Genomic DNA, 17,732 nt, shown 5'->3' on the forward strand with positions numbered 1-17,732 from the left:
AGTGTTTATATTTCAAACAAGAGGGTCATTACAAGTATAATTGTCCTGCCCTATCACAACGTGCAAATGGAGTTTCTGGTGTTAGAGGTCGTGGCAGTCAGCAAGCGCCTAGAGGTAGAGGGCGTAGAAACGCCACTCAGGACACACGTCCCCTTCCACCACAAAACTCTATGAACAGGTTTGATCAGCAAAATAACGTATCTGACAGGACCGCTCAATACTATGTTGAAGATTATTACACAGAAAATGAGCAGTGGGAGAATGATGATTGCTAGGACAGCCATAGACAAAGAGAGGGAGTTGTTTCAGTTCCAGTAGATCAGAGTGGACCTTACGTTGAGATGATTACATCAGGTGTGTCAGAACCTTTTCTGTTGGATACTGGTGCTACAAAGAGTTCTATTATGCACTCCAAACTCCCTGGCGCACCTTTGTCTGGCGAAATGAACGTTTCTGTAGGTTTTTCTGGCGCCCCAGTTAGAAATCCGATTTCTGACCCTTTATCTCTTTCTGTTGGTCCTTGTGAATTCGAAGCACCCCTTATTCTGACAACAGGTTGTGGTGAAAATTTGCTAGGATTAGATTTGCTAAAAAGATTGTATGCGACTTTGTACTGTTCTCCTTCAGGAGTACAACTTACTTTAGGCAAGAAAGTGGTTTCTCCTATGTATTTGTCGAGAGATGCACTTCCAGTGGAATTGTCACTTCTCCCAGATATTCTTTGGGCTACTGGTCCTAATGATGTAGGTCTTTTAGAAATTCCACCATATGTTGTAACATTGAAGTCGAATGTCAAAATGCCACGAATTCCCCAATACAGAATATCTAATGAGGGTGAAAAAGCTTTGCTAGCAATTGTTTACGAATTGATTGAAAAGGATGTGATTGAAGAAACACGAGGCAATGTTTGCACCGGTAGCACAAGCATTGCTGAGTTGTTTAAGGGCCACAGCAGCAGCAGCTGTTTCTATTCAACAGTCTGCAGGTCTAGTACACAGCACTTAACTAGTGCTCGACTGTCAAGTTACGAATTAACGCTGCTAGCGAGCCATGTGCATATAAAAAGGTGCAGTACCTTGAATCTAGCCACGTTGTTACCAATTGCAGAGGAATCAGATGCTTTAGAACAGCACGATTGTTTCCTCACAACAGAGGAAGAGACAAAAGGGAGAGTGGATTTATTTGACACTCCTCTTGCTGAATGTGATGGTACATTATGGGTAGATGGTTCATGCTTTAAGCTCCCAAATGGGAATGTGACTGCAGCATATGCTGTCACAACTTTGCACACAGTCGTTGAAACTGCACGAATACCACATGGTTCGGCTCAAGCCGCGGAATTAGTAGCACTTACGAGAGCATGTGTATTGTCTAGAGGAATGAGAGTGACTGTCTACACTGATAGTCAGTATGCGTTTGGAGTGGCTCACAGTTTTGGACGATTGTGGAGAGAACGTGGGTTCCTGACTTCGCATGGAACTAAGATTCAGCATGGTCAGTTGGTGAATGAGCTTCTTGAATCACTGACCTTGCCCCTGCAAATGGCGATTGTGAAATGTAGTGCTCACAAGAAGGTGACTGATGATGTTGGTCGTGGAAATGCATTTGCTGATGAGACCGCTAAGGAAACGACAAAGAATGTGATGAGCCGAATATATGTTGCAGGCCCTGAAAGATGGACTGGTGAGGTTGGAATATGTGAGGACACGATAGAAAGTGTGAAGTCCATCCAAGCCGAGGCCACAGAGAAAGAGTTAAGCACGTGGAGAGAAAGTACAGGGAGAATGGATGCAAATGGTTGTTGGGTTGAATTGACAGAGCATCAGAGATGGTTGTTACCCGATGCATATGTGCTTGCAGTGGTTACAATGGTTCATGGAATGGCTCATATCAGCGTGAAAGGGATTTGCGAGTTGTTGGCCCGAGTGTGGAAGAATTCAGGGATTCCCAAGTGTGCAGAGAATGTTGTCAAGAATTGCATGGTATGTCTGAAGCACAATCATGGTAGGGGAACCCCAACTCCAGCTGGTCATTTTGCACCTCCTACGTATCCGTTCGAGGTTTTGCAGCTAGATTTCATACACATGGAGAGGTGCAACAACTTAAAATACGTGCTCGTTGTTGTTTGTGCCTTCTCAAGATGGGTAAAAGCCTATCCCCTAAAAGACAATACTGCCTTGTCCACAGCCAAAGCCCTTGTAAAAGAATACTTCCCCAGGTTTGGAATGCCTAGAATGGTCTGGTCTGACAACGGAAGTGAATTTGTGGGTCGTGTGATGAAAAGAGTGTGTGAAGGGCTAGGCATTAGGCAGAAGTTCCACGCTGCAAATCACCCCCAAACAGCTGGATTAGTAGAATGTTACAATGGCACGCTAAAATTTAAATTGGCCAAAATCCAAGCGAGCACAGGTCTTAAATGGCCTGACGCTCTGCCCTTAGCACTCCTATCCACCAGAATGACTGTGCATTCGCGAGTGAAACTCAGCCCGTACGAAATTGTCTTTGGCCGGCCAGCCAACATATGGGGAGTGCCTAGGCCCACGAAATTCAGCGAGCTGCAACACCCTATTTTGCTTGATTACTTGTATGAATTGACGGCTAAATTGCGTGTTTTACATCAACAGGTCCACAACACCCTGCCTCCGGTCTCTGAGACTCCAGGTCACTCCATTGTCCCTGGATCCTGGATCCTCGTAAAGAACTTTCAAAGGACAAAGAACGACCAGCCCAGGTGGACCGGGCCACATCTCGTCCTTCTTTCCACGAGGTCAGCAGTTCGAGTGGAGGGGAAGGCCAACTGGATCCACGGGGTCCATTGCAAGAGAATCCCTTCACCTCCGCCACATGACCAATGGGTCCAGAAAGGTGGCACTGACTCAGAGCTCACAACTGATGACCGTGTAAAAGAAACTAACCCTGATTGTGAAAGCGAGAACATTTTTCAAGAAACTGTGCCACCACCAGAACAATTGAACTCTTTGGAACCTGAACTCCTGTTTCAGGACCAGACAGTACCAGGGAAAAGACGTTACAATCTGAGACCGAGAAAAACGAACTGATAAGAGTGATTCTTTTTTTATGATTTTGAGACCAAGACCTATGGACTAATAAATTCCTTTTTTTCTCCCAAATACCTTTTTGTGCAGCTCTCCCATTTAGGAAACTTGCTTATTTTTGTTTTTATGAACCGCCATCTGGGTTCCGCTGCTAGGGCCGCGATTGGTTAAAGTCTTCGGAAGTGCAGCCAACGACGTTAGGTCGGTGGTTCTGGTCGGTCCAAGGGAGTTGCCCTAGACTGACAGAAGCACTCCTTAGCAGAATCAACCTCCTCGTCGCGGGCAGCACCTTAGAGAGGATGGAGTTTCCTGATGTGGAGAGACCTGCCAAACAAATGAACTTTAAGCAGAGACTGTGTGACACGATGACAAAGAAAAGTTTTATAATATTGTGTATTTTTATGCTATCCAGCGTAATGATCTTTTTGATAAGTTATGTTTTATTCTCTTTCCATGTAACATTTGCGCCCACTGCATCACCCATACCTCCTCCTACTGTTTCCTCTCATTCTTTCCACCCTCTGCCTGACCACGAATCCAATAGAAGGTTAGAATTCATTAATAACTCCTTCGTTCAGTTATTACACCAACACCAACTTGTAATGAACACAACTAACTGTTGGGTGTGTGGTCTCATGCCTCACACAACGGATAAAGGTATCCCTATTTGGTCCTGCCATTTAGTCACAATGGTTCAGTATGGGCATATAGGACAATGTTCATATATGCACGAGAAATCCAACCCCTACGTTCTGTAAAAGACAACCTCAAGACTAGCACCCTAGTCAAAGGTATAGTTGACATGATCAAGGAAGTAACTTCTTATGAAGATACTCCGGATGATGAGATACTTGCATATGTAGGTTGGAACGTGACCGGATATGGCACTACTTTAAGTGAGAAACAGCAAGCCAAAAGATCATCCCCTATCTGGATCATACCCCATCAAGGTCACCTGTGTCTGCAAGGTATTGGCAAGAATCCCAGAGCTCAGCTAGGGAAGAGTATCTGTACAGAAACGTATGTTTTTGGATCTCAGCCTTCCCCTGCGTTTTTAGCCGCTAAGGGTACTTATTTCATCTGCCATGATAGAGCCTATACATGGTTGCCCCCTGACTTCTCGGGCTCATGTTTTGTTTCATTCCTGTTGCCTCCCACCTACACAGCAGCGGCGGATTACCACCGGACAAGGGTAGTTAGAGGTGTTTTGAGTAAAGAAGACACTGCAGGTCAAGAATTTGGGGACTTTGCAAAGGGTTTTCTGCCGTTCTGGGGATCCATGGCTAACAGTAGAAACATAAGGCAATTAACAAGGGTAGTTGAGTCCACCGTGACTGAAACTGCTGGTGCCCTTAGTAACTTGACTGCTGAGCTCCAGTCGGATCGACTTATGACCCTTCAGAACCGGGTCGCTTTGGATGTAATACTTGCGGACCGAGGTGGAGTATGCAAATTGATCCAATCTAGTTGTTGCATTTTCATCCCAGATAATGCTCCAACCGTGTACAGGGCCATCTCCAAACTACATAAGATTTCTGAATCCATTCATGTGGATAAAGGAGATTGGTCGCTAATGGGATGGTTCTGGGAACTGATATCTGCCTGGGGATGGAAAATTCTGATGGTCATTGGGATGGTCTTAGCCATTCTTTTCCTGTTCTGTCTATGCATACAGTGTGCTCCTGCAATATGTGGCCTCTGTGTTACATCATGTGTAAGGAAGCCTGTGTCAAGAGATGAACTAAGCACTAGAATGATGTTGCAGCAACATCTCAATGACTTTAGGAATATAGATCTGGACTCAGACTAACATGAGGATAGATTAATTGCCTATGTAAGGGCAAAAGGAGGGTTTGTGGTTCTGAAAATCTGGATTCATATAATAGTTCTGGACTCGAGAAATAAAACTTCGTCGAAACATGACAAATTTGGTATCAAAAGACCGAGAATGACGAGTACGTCATGTACATGTATTTTCAGCATAATCGAGTGACGATTTCACCTCGAAATCGTCATTTACATTCTGAACCCTTGGCTCCCATTTATATGTTGCCCTTTACATAGGCCTTAATCCAGTTGAATTTGATTCACAAGGACACATACTCCTTAATCGACTTTTCCCTGACCTCAGTACAAGTTGGAACCATTGCCCCAGGCCGAACTCGTTAGGTCAGTTCCCTCCCAGTGGCCGAGCAAGATAGCATCTAGGCTCAACAAACCATAAAACCATTTCAGCGCGCACACCTGCCATATCTCGCTCACATCTATCTCCACTCTTTTGCTTCACTTACCTTATGGTGGGGAGGTGCCCGTTTTTATTAGGGGTCCAGTGTTATCTGATGAAATGTTGGGCCTTGCCGAATGATTTGTTGTAGGCAGCACGAAGTGAAATATGGACATGTCATCATGACTCTGATTTTTCTTTGTACTGGAAACATGTTAACAATTTACTTTACAACCAAGAATGTTTTGCCTAGGGCCTAGAATCGTGTATAAAAAGAGAAGCCTGACTTTGTAAAAGTGTGCAGTCTCCTGAGAACATACCCGTATAGTACTTCTAGGACACCTGTTACCTTGGTTGCAGCCAATAAACTAATCTTAGCTTCACCTAGAAGACTCTGAAGTTTCTGTAGGTCTGGATCAGGAAGAACCCGAGGTCTCTGGGTGTTGATTCCCTGGCACCGCTGGGTTACCGGTTCTGTGCCGGTTCTTAAAAACCCAGTACCTCAATTTAGGTTAACCGGACCATCCTTTTAGCTGGACTTTGTTTTCTTTGATTCGAGATTTACCTATACATAGACAAAAAACTTGAGATTTTTTTCTGAGCATCAAATGCTTTTATTAATTGTCTGCATTGCTTTGACAAAATGTTTTGTTTATTTAATTCTGGTACGCCTAAACTTCTTCAAGAGGTTGAATTTCCCAGTTGTTATGCTGCATCTTTATAGCATGGAGCTGCAAGTTGTGTATTTCAACTTAATTTTTAATTTGTAATAAATCTTCTGTACCCAAGCTACTGATTGCTGGTACTCATTGTGTATCCAAATGGGTTGCACCCTTAATTGAATATTATTGATGCTCATGCAAACCCCCATCACCTCTCACTCGGATAGAAAGGTCTGTCAGAGGACTGATGGTAAGCGGGCCCTGAAATTGATACATCAGTTGCACAGACAAGGATGCTAGACTTCAGGAGACCGTGGATCGCCATCCCTGTCACTATATTTTATAATGTAAACTTTTTTGTAAAACGGCACTATTTCCTTAAAGGAAACTGGACTGCTTAAAAAAAAGTTTCCCATTTTGAATAACTTCAGTGAGATTTGGCTGTGATCCCCAGGACACCTTCCATAACCAAAGTTGCTACCCTGCCTCCCAAAGGGAAAGGGGCCCAGAGAGAACCTGATGCCTTTTGCAAATTAGCTACCACCTCAACGGGGTGAGTAAATAACTGATCAAAAGCTGGCGTCTTATGGTTGCAAGTCATGCATATGTAGATTACCAAATTGAAATTTGGAAGGGAGGCCCATTACACACTCCTTCCTAATTGTGATTTGGTAATCATTTCTAAACCCATTTTGCAATTCTCAAAAACTTTTTCGAATCACAAAATGGTTTTTTTACATTTAAAAAAAGGGGTTTTGCAGTTGGTAAGCCTGTGCTTTTGACCTAATCGGAGGGTATGTGACCACAAAAACTCTCTGTACACCCGGCCCTAAGTTTAATATTATTATCAGCATATACTTTCAATGAAATCCACTGGTGGTTTGTATTTTTCCAAACTTTGAGATCCAGGAACTTTAAAATTCTATTCAGGCCCTCATGTGATAACCTGAGGAGTATATCAAAAGGTAGGGGAAAGTGGTGGATCAAGTTATGATCCACTTGGGCTCAAATTACCATTCACAGAAAGGTGAGAATGGGAGGTCCAGCCACAGTGAGAGCCCCAAAGGCAATGGAAAGCAAAGGTGACTGAGCTGTTCCTAAAGAAAAGAAAGGGAGGAGAAAACGGTCACGGGAGTGATAGGGATAGTGCTCAGTGTAGAACTACCCTGGGTATCCAATTTGTTGGATATAATGGCCTCACACACCCTTGCGAGTGTCATGCTTCATCATCGGCAATGCTCCTCGTTGGGCAGGTGGTGCAATGCCCAACGGGCTCACCTCAAAGAGGGGCTCTTTGGCGGAGATCTTTTATCCAACTGCCTATGGGTGAAGTGTGGGTGAGGGGTCAAGGAAAAGAGGATAGTGTGGGTGAGGATAAAATGTGGCATGAGGTACCGGAGATCAGTTTATTCTGGTGGTCCTCTGACACAATTAAAAACTAGAGGTAGTCTGTAATCGCTGGAACTTAGGATTCCAAGTCTAGATACAAGACTAGCGTGCAATTCATGTGGTCAACATGTTTCTCGCCTAAGCCTATTCGCTGCGATTCTTCAGGGCCTTTACAAATAACTACTATCTCAACAACATGACCTATTCAAGTATCAGTTATTATTAAAAACTCATCAGTTGTACTACCTGGACAGCACTGCTTCTGCCTGGAGAAAGACAAAGCAGATCGTTACCACAGTAAGGTGACAACAAGTGATCCTAACGTGACCGTGGGCACACAGTGCTAGAGTGAACACAGTGACATACTAGTGAAATTATGTGACTAGTATGCAGTTCAATAAAATCACATATTTAAAAACATGTATCGACACAGCATTCCAAAACACAAACGTACAACCTTTTGAGCTCGGGTAGACTGTTACTCACCTAATGTTTAAAGTGTGCAGGTGTCAACAGTACCCGGTAGGTATGACATCAAGGGGGAACCAAAAGGTTTATGGCTATAGAAGAAACAATCAAGGTGGCTCTGTTAAAAGACTCTATATTAAGCGTTTAGAAGTGGTCGCCTGCTGATCTCATTAAGGCATGCACCTCCAGATCAACGAGCTTGGAGGTGGAGTTAGTAGCATAAAAGATACGCCTGCCCAACGAGGAGCATTGCCGATGATGAAGCATGACACTCGCAAGGGTGTGTGAGGCCATTATATCCAACAAATTGGATACCCAGGGTAGTTCTCCACTGAGCACTATCCCTATCACTCCCGTGACCGTTTTCTCCTCCCTTTCTTTTCTTTAGGAACAGCTCAGTCACCTTTGCTTTCCATAACCTGAGGAGGTCATACTTACCAGGAAAAATTCCAGCACTAAATGTTTGGTTTTTGCCAATGTGGTATTTTTTCCTTACTCCAAGTTCCACCAGAAAGGGGCATACATCGGCCCACTAGAATTATGCAGCAAGGGAAGACCAAATTATGGCAAGAAAAGTCACATTATGCAGCAAAATGTGGAACATTTTGTGATAGTATTACTTTATTATTTTCTCATTTTTACACAAAGTACCAACACTAACTGGTCAAAGATTACACCTCATTTGTACCAGTTTAACAACCGAATACAGCAATAAACAACTGAAAGATGACCAGTCAACCTTTGTGAAGGGCCTTCTGCTGCACAGGAACACATTTCCTCATGTTATTAGTAACTTTTGATCCATCGAGCCACAAACTATTTATTTTGTTTGTAAAATCTGTAGATTATGCAGCAGATGATGGATTTATGCAGCAAACGTTCAACGATATTAATTATTCGGAAAACACAGCTGCCGGAGAATTGCATAACTACAGTGGCCCTTGTCAAAAAGCACTAACTAATACTGCATGTTTATCCCACTTTCTGAGTTGTAGAATTCAAAATATTGCATTTTACCATACAAAAGTTTAAGCAGGCTTTACATGGTAAGAAGTATGCTGTGAAACGTAGACATTTGTGATCTACTTAAATTTCCAATTTGGGTCCAAACATCTTTTTGCACCTTGGATGAGATTACTTTAGATCTTGATGTTTTGTTAAGGGATGATGTTATTGAAGCTGATTTCCATCTGTACTATCGATCTTACCTTAATTTGAGGTAATTTGGGATCAGTGCACTAGATACATTTACCTACGGACCAGTCTCTTGGCACTCACTGTGTTGATTGGGGCTGCCCCCTAGAGGTCCTTCATCTTGGCTGCCTAACTTTGTCCATGAATCACACAACACCTATACAATATTTCTCAATGCTATGAAGGAAGCCTGTTTTCATGTATGATGTGAGATATATATATAGTGTTTACAAAACTTAAAATTATTTTAGGAGCTACACAAATCAGGAGTACACTCTTCTAAAACAAGTGATCTTCAGCTGGAAGCACAGTCAGTTAATACCATGAACACATACCAGTAACCAATGTTTTCTTATATATAAATAACGTATTCTGTACCTCACGCACAATATTATAAACCAAACAGTATATGTTTTACACAACTAAATTAAAAGTGAAGTTGTAAGGTGAGTGGGGGGATGCAAGGGCTGAATCATTTGGTACTAAATTAGATTATTCCCAGGTCAGATGACATTTCATTGGTCTCTAAGCACACTCTGGAAAAGACAACTTGGCTTAGGGGACAAAGTCGCAGGGCTCCAAGTGAGTCTGTGTATTATCAGGAGCAGAATTATGAGTAGACGTGGGTGGTAGGTTTTCATATTATCAGACGCTGATTTCTAAACCAGTCTCGCTTAAATCAAGGGCATAGCTCTGGGTGAATATTGCTTATATCAAAGGTAGTGCTTTAAGTGATTTGCACTATCAGCTTCAGACATTTAATTGTGTCTAGATACTGTCAAAAACAGAACTCTGAGTAAATCTGTGCATTATCAGGTGCGGATTAAATGGATTACAACCTGGGACACAAGCCTGTGGAAGTCGTAAAGGAAATTTATGATTTAAAAATAACAAATCTGTTGCTCTATGGGAGCGAGATCTTGCACTAGAGAAATATCAGTTGCTTCCAGATAGTGGAAATTAACACCTGGCAGAATTGACTGGGCCTCTACCTTGACTTTATTTGTTCACTTGTTATTTTAAATAAGCAAAGGTACCTTGCAAATTATGGCTCATTCATTGTTTGTACTTCAGCCACATGCTGAGTAATGCCTGAGTTCTGGAAGTCTCATGGCTTTCTTTTTTTGCTACATACTGTCCCACTTTTGTGATTAAAAATATATTGAAAATATATTGTTTGATGAAATAGTAAATTACAAATCTCCATTTGGAATTCAAAACATAGATATTGTTGTATTTCTGTGTGTTATTGCTTGATATAACTTCTTTGAGGGGGACCCTTGTTCCTGTAAAAAAAAATGGGCCTCCCAAGAGGCACGGTTAATAGTGCGCTACGACTTAAGTTGGGTCTAATATGTATTAAAGTTAAATATTATCAACGATTATTGAACCATTGGTTTAGCAGTACAAATGCAGCCGAGGGCTCCCTGAAGTTCACCACCTACAGTCCAGAAATCTAAATCCATGAGTGGAGAACCTCCATATAACCCTGAAGATGTGTGATTCATTGAACCTAATGAAATTAGAAGTACTATCCGTGCCTCTGTGACAAAATAGCTCAGTTAAAGAAAAGGCCATTAAAAACAGACCTAGAGGAATGTGGAAGCAGAATTCATCTTGCATATTTAATGGCTGTAGAATTCAGGGGTAATCTACACCTGTATTTGAAAGACATCTCAGCAAGATCTATCGGATGATGGATGTTAAAGATAGAAACACGGGACGGGGAAGGCGAAGCCGGACCCGATAGGGGCCCGTGTCGAACACCTCCCGGGAGCGGAACCCCACCAGAAAGCACACAAAAAAGGGGTCGCACTGGATTGATCGCCCCAAACTAGCTGCTAGCCACCCAATTGGAGTAAAGGGGGGGAAAGATGCTGGGGGGGGGTTTCAAAATGGGACATAGGTCCCCACTTTGAACACAGGAACGCCCCTCTAATTGGACCTGGGTTTTGTCACTGAACAAATCAAGGCGGTGGGGCAATGGGCATCAAAATCCTTCAAACGATACATACACCCCACGGTTTACTGAGTTTTGATTTTTTACCCACCCACTATTTAGGTCCAGTGGAGGGTCGCAAGAAAGTGTGGATTGTGGGGCACTCATATGTAACCTGAGCACAACAGTGGGTGGCGGCACGGCAAGAATTCAGAGGGATCTGGCTATGTAACATGGAGGTGGCCTGGCTGGGACAATCTGGTATGAGATGGGACCAGCTGCTTTCTGTGGTGCGAAGGGAGCATCAGTAGGGCGATGGGCTGGATGCGGTGGTGGTTCAATTGGGGGATACTGACCTAGCGACAATAGAAAGGAGAGGCCTCCTCGAGAAAATGGTCACTGAACTAACATCACTAGCCAGGTTAATCCGCCCGGCAGAGGTAGTATGGTCAGAAGTAATAGCGCGCAGGGCATAGACGGGGGCCATAAAACAGGGCGCAGTTGAACATTCAAGACACAAACTGAACATTAACAATGCGAAGATATGCAGGTCCAACAGCTGGGGTTTCATAAGACGCGGTCTGATTAATCTGAGGTCCCTGGGCTACCATCTGGAGGATGGGGTGCACCCAACCGGGGTAGGCATTGACATGTTCATACTCAACATAGTGGGAGTTCTGGAGCAACTAGGTTTCTCTTGAGCAAGGGCAAGGGAGGCAGCAAAGGGGGGAGCTGCCTTTGATTGTTGAACCATCTGCAGCATGGCGGAAGAAACCCAGAAAAAGATCCAAATAGGAAAGTACCATAGGTAGAAGAGCTGCTCACACATTTTCCTTGGGATGCTTCACAGCAGGGACGCAGAGTGAGTAAATGACAGCACACAGCCACAGACAGAGTAGATGAGATGCTCGCACAGAGTCCTTGGGACGCCACACAGCAGGGGCACTGAGGAGCAGGCGAGTGGCCAGCAAGGGTCCAGGGCAAGCGGAACAGCACTTCCAGCCCGGGCCAGTCATAACAGACACCTACAAAATCGGTAGCAAGGGAAGCCTGGAACCACAAACACTGAGGCCTTGCTTAAGGGGGCACCTCGAGCAAAGATAGTGCTGTCATAAAAGGACAATGGCAAGCATGTAAAATAATGCATGACGTAAACGTAAAATGAATGTTTATGAATGACCAACCAATAAGCTGAGAGATGCATAATCCATTTTTAAATAAGCTGTGGCCTTTCTTTGCACCCTACCATGTCATCACTGGAATGATTTATGGGGGAAAGGGAGGCAACTGGTCAGAGTGCCAAGTGGAAGGGGGGAAATCGCCCCTTGGGAAGGGTTGAAACTTGGGCTGGGGGAGGCAAAGCAGGAGCCGATATGGGCCTGTGTCAAACACCTACCGGGGGAGGGAACCCCCCTTAAGCCCATGAAAAGGGGGGGGCACCGATTGGTCACCCCCCAAACTAGCCGCTAGCCGCCAAATCAGAGTAGAGGGGGGCAATCAGCTGGGGGGTTCAAAAAGGGACGTAGGTCCCTGCTTTGAACACAGGAACCCCGTCTCATGGATACCCACCCATGCCTAAAGGAAGTAAGATCTATTAAATGATGGATGTTAAAGATAAGACTTGGTCAGGTCCCGGCATTTATAAAGTGGAGAATAAAAAATATAATCAATGAAAAGGAAAGTTACGAGGCAAACCTCTGTCCCTTTTGTAAAACTAGTTCTGTAACACAGCTGCATTTCTCTGTATTTTAGGCGTATTTTACACATGAAAGAAAGAGACTGTTACTCCCTGTTTTTAAAGATTTACAGATCCATAGAGTTCATGAATTCATGTCATTATTGATACAATGCAAGAATGTGAAACTATGTTACAGCCTCGGGAGATTTTGGAAATTGGCAATGGAAAAAAATTAAATCTTTGATTAAGGAAATATGCAAAATTCATTTTTAAATAGTGGGAAGAGTGAGGCGCATGGGTTCTATCTATTTTAATCCTCTACCAAGTCGAACCAAGAAACTTTATAAGTTTGCACAAATATAATACATTGAAAGGCGAATGCCTTATTGCTGGAATGCTCACTAACTAATTTCTGTAGATTGAGCTGTTGTCCATAGTTCCACTTATAAGGTTCTCTGTGAGGAAAACTTCAGGATGTAACAGTTGGTAGTCTATAGAGTGTTTTTATTCAGTAGTTTTGGTTGATAAATAATATTGTCTTTTGACATACTTCAGTTTTTTTTATGTACTTGGGCTAATTTAATTTTTTTTTATAAGTACTTTAATGCCTTTTTCTCGGTCACTTACAAGGAATACTGGTTGTTTAAAAACCCTTCTCCAAAGGAGTAAATGTTTTCGTAGAACCAATTACTGTTTATAAGCTTTTAGTGGAATTGAATGATGATTATATGAAATGTGTTTTTTATGTAATAGCAGAATGATAATGTGTTTGTATGTGAGGCTTTTAATGTTTGTTTTGCCTAGTAGGCATATTGTCAAACACAAATAATTAATAAGTGTGGAGCTCAGATGTATTTTAACCACTGACAAAAACAGAGCTCTGAGTATGTAGATGCCTTATCAGGAGTAGAGTTATGAATGACTATTTAACTTTATGCAGTTACAATTTAATAATTTTCAAAAGTTGAGCTCTAAGTCTATGATGAGAGAGCACCTCTCTGAGCATGTCTATGTATTAAGAGGATAGACATCTGGGTTGGTCATGGTACTTTAAGAAGTAGAGTTTTGGCTGATTCTTTCATGAAAAGTGCTACACAAACAAATGATGGACGGAATGCTGAATAAATCATACATTCACCCCCAGCCAAGAGATCTGGGCTAAACCCATCGTCCTTTTGCTCAACATGCCATCCCTGTTTAGACCCAGCAATATGCAAATCAGTCTTGTCACCCCGAGTGGGACAGGTATGCCCAATTGTTTTCCTGTGCTCTCCATGCTCTCTCAAGCTAGCGTGGCTGATATGGGGTAATACCCAAAAAACGGTCCTATGATGCTTGTTTCCGGTCCAGGGAGAACCTGACCTGGCATATCCGGGTGAACTGTTCCCTTGGGGAGCAGGGTCAAGACTGATTTGCATATGGCTGGGTTTAAACTGGAATAGGGAGCAAAAAAACAAAGGATTTTGTAGTGTTGGCGTTTCAGTGTTCACACTACGTCACCACGTAGCGTGAACGTGGCGGCCATTTTGGGGCACCCGCGAAGGGCGCCAGTTTGGGCGCCGGAGCGGAGCTGAGTGGAAGCAGCTCGCAATCTCCGTGGAGTAAGGAATATATTATAATAAATTCCCCAGTTAATAAGGCATAGCGTCCTGTCTTCATTGGAGGAATTACACCTCTACAGTGGTGACGAGAGTGGGACCTGGGGGGACACTCACCACAGGAAATAACCCACAGGAGCAACAGACAGGACAGGACAGCCGGACAGAAGCATACCGGCAGGCCCCACACAGAGAGGACAGAGAAGCACGGAGAGCGCGGCAGAAGTGCGAGAAACCACCAGAGCTAAGGAAAAAAAAAAGGAGAACAAGGAACCAGGTACGGAGGTCATTGCTCACCTTGGAGCCATAGGGTAGAACCACCTGAACCTAGAAGAGTGGCAGGGGAAAGAGGATAGCTACCCACGAACACAGCACGCCAGCAGAGCACACAGGGGCGCTACTAGGTACGGAGAGGCCCCAACTGAGGATGAGCACTGGCGGAATCAAGGGGCAGTGAGGAAGGCGACACAGCGAGCCCCCACCTCCAACAAGAACAGGGAGAGGAGAACAGCACGCCAGGCAGTCCTAGGAGCCAGAATACAGGGCCGGAAAAGCACTGTACCATGTGCGCGCAGGCGACTTCGGCGACAGCCCCGATACCGTTCCTACCCAAACCAGAGGAACCCCTTATGAAGTGGGATGACTGGAGAGAATACATCTTAAATTACATAGAGGTCCTGGAAGATGAAAATGAGGAAGCGTTCACGAGAAAAAGGAAAAGAGGAATCTTGCTGCACAACCTAGGCCCAGAAGGAATCAGGGTATTCAAGAACTTAGTACCAAAACCCCGACTGGACACAGACGACGACGTCTTCGCCCATGCGATTGAAGAACTCAACGAGCACTACCGGCCGGCAGTGTGCGTATCGATAGATCGCTACAACTTTCAGCATAGGAAACAAGAACCCGGAGAATCAATTGATGAGTATGGGGCGGCATTAAAAAAGTTAGCGACAACATGTAAATATGGCGCACTCCATGATGAGTTCATCAAGGATCAAATCGTGATGCACACAACAAATAAGTCGGTGCAGGACAAACGATGGGCGAGCGGAGATGCCTCACTGAAAGAAGTGATCGCGAAAGTGAAGAAGGCAGAGTTGGCACGAAGATGCTTGAACGCAGCAAAAAGGGAACCAACGGCAAGGCAAATGGTAAATAAAATAGATGAAGAGGAGCCAAAAGGAGGAAACAAGAACATGGGTGTGACGTACAGAGGACCCAACAGATGGCCGGGGAAGTTGGGCTCAGAAGGGAAGCAGACGAAAGGAGTCAAGAATCCCTGCTACCGTTGTGGCGGTTGGCCCACGAAGCACATGACAAGAAATGCCCAGCATTCCGCGCCAAGTGCATGTTCTGTGGCATAATAGGGCATTACGAAAAGGTATGCCGAAGGAAAGCAGCCCGCAACACAGTGAAATATATAGACCAAGACCATGAGAGCATGGAAGGAAGAGGTCAGGAGGAAGAGGATGAGGTGCTATGCATAGAGGACCAAGTCCTAAGCGTGGACGCCAGGAGGTAAAACAAACCATTATTGGACATGCTAATAGGTGGAGTGATGATAAGCATCGTGGCGGACTCAGGATCACCATACATGATAGTCCAGAGAACGGTATGGGCCGAGAAGTTCACGCCTACACTGGGTCCGCAGTTGGAACCACCAGACATCAGACCAGTCACGTACCTCGGAGACCGCATCCCAATAGTGGGGTATAGACCGTTGAAATTTGAATTCAGAGGGCGCAGCGCTGCTTGTAAATTGTACGTAGCGGAAAAGGGCCCGTCGGTCCTAGGATGGATGGATCAGGGAGACCTGGGCATCAAGCTGGACCCTGGAGGAGCAGTACAGGTGCTGATGACGGCGCCGGAACAATGGCCAGACCTGGAGAAATGGAGAGGTGACTTCCCGAAGGTGTTTGGCGGAAAGGTCGGGAGATTGGAGAAATTCTCCCACAAGATCATCCTCAAGAGAGATGCCAAGCCGGTATCACACAAGGTGAGGAATATACCGATCGCAGTGAGGGAAGCGGTGCAACTGGAACTATGTGAACTGGAGAGGAATGGGATAATAGAACCCATCACATGTGCAGAGTGGCTTGCACCCCTAGTGGTAGCCATGAAACCCAATGGCAAGGTCCGGCTGTGTGTGGACCTGCGGGAACTAAACAAATGCATAGTAGTGGAGAAGTTACCGCTGCCCCGCATCAAGTAAATGATGGCAAAGACGAAAGGAAAAAAAATGGTACTCCACCATTGATCTAACGTCGACGTACCACCAGATAGCATTACACCCGGAGAGTAGGAAGTTGACGTCATTCATAACTCCCTTCGGGTGTTACCAATTTCGCAGAATGCTGTTTGGCCTCGCGTCCGCGGCGGCTGTCACCCAGAAACTCATGCACTGCCTCTTCAAAGATGTGGAAGGGAACCAATACTTCCAATATGACATCCTCGTGATGGACAAGGACCAACGAGACCACGACACCAAGTTGGCCAAAGTATTGAATGTGCTAGAGGATAAAGGATTGACTGCGGAGTGGGAGAAGTGTCGCCTAGGTATGGCCTCTGTCACCTACCTGGGACACGAAATCAGTGAACTCGGCATCACCCCAAAGAAAGAGAACGTAAGGGCTGAGGTGCCGGGTTTTTAGGAACCCGGTGGTGCCAGGGGATAACACCCGATGACCTCTGAGTTCTCCCTTGTTCCGGACCACAGAAACAATGAGTCTTCCAGTCGCAGTCAGAGATCAAGTTTTATTGGTAGCTACCAAGTAACACGTGTCCTAGAAGCATGACAAACACGGGTCATGTATTCTCAGGAGACTGTACGTGTTCGTTTTTACAGAACCAGTCTTCTCCTTTTATAAATGGCTTCAAGCAAGAATTCTTGAGTTTATGATATGGCTGTAAACATATTTCTGTAATAATACAAAGTGCGGCGTCACGAAAGCAAACCCACATTTTAGATGTCCAGTTCGTGACGGATTACCCAGCAAGATCCAGGACTCCCATCAGATATCGATGAAGCACCAATAAAGGCAGGTACCACCCAGTCATAAAACTGGCCATAAAGAAGAAGTATGGACAGGTGCATGTTTGTAGAAAGCATGTTCTGTATGGGGTGAATGGTTTGTGGAATGTTATGTGTCGATAGTATCGTATTCGGCCACTGGGCGGGGAGCCGCCCAAACAGGTTTGGCTTAAGGCAATGGAGTCAGTTTGGACAGGTCAGGGGGAAGTCAGGGAAGGTGGACGTGTCCTTTTGGATCAAGCTCGACCTTTAATTGACTTAACATGAGGGCAAGACGTAAGATGGATGCCGTTCACAAAATGGAGTCTAAGGGGTTGGGACGGAAACTACGATTTAGGGGTGTTGGCTACCCTCGATTGTCACGCAAATACATAGGAATGATGTCCTAATCATTATCGGTTCTTGGACACTAAATTCGTCATGGTACGTTGATATTTTGTGACACGGGTATTGGACCTCGATATTGGGATAACAATAGGGTCCAGATTTT

The sequence above is a fragment of the Lissotriton helveticus genome, chromosome 4_1 (assembly GCF_964261635.1).
Source record: "Lissotriton helveticus chromosome 4_1, aLisHel1.1, whole genome shotgun sequence".
NCBI lineage: Eukaryota > Metazoa > Chordata > Amphibia > Caudata > Salamandridae > Lissotriton > Lissotriton helveticus.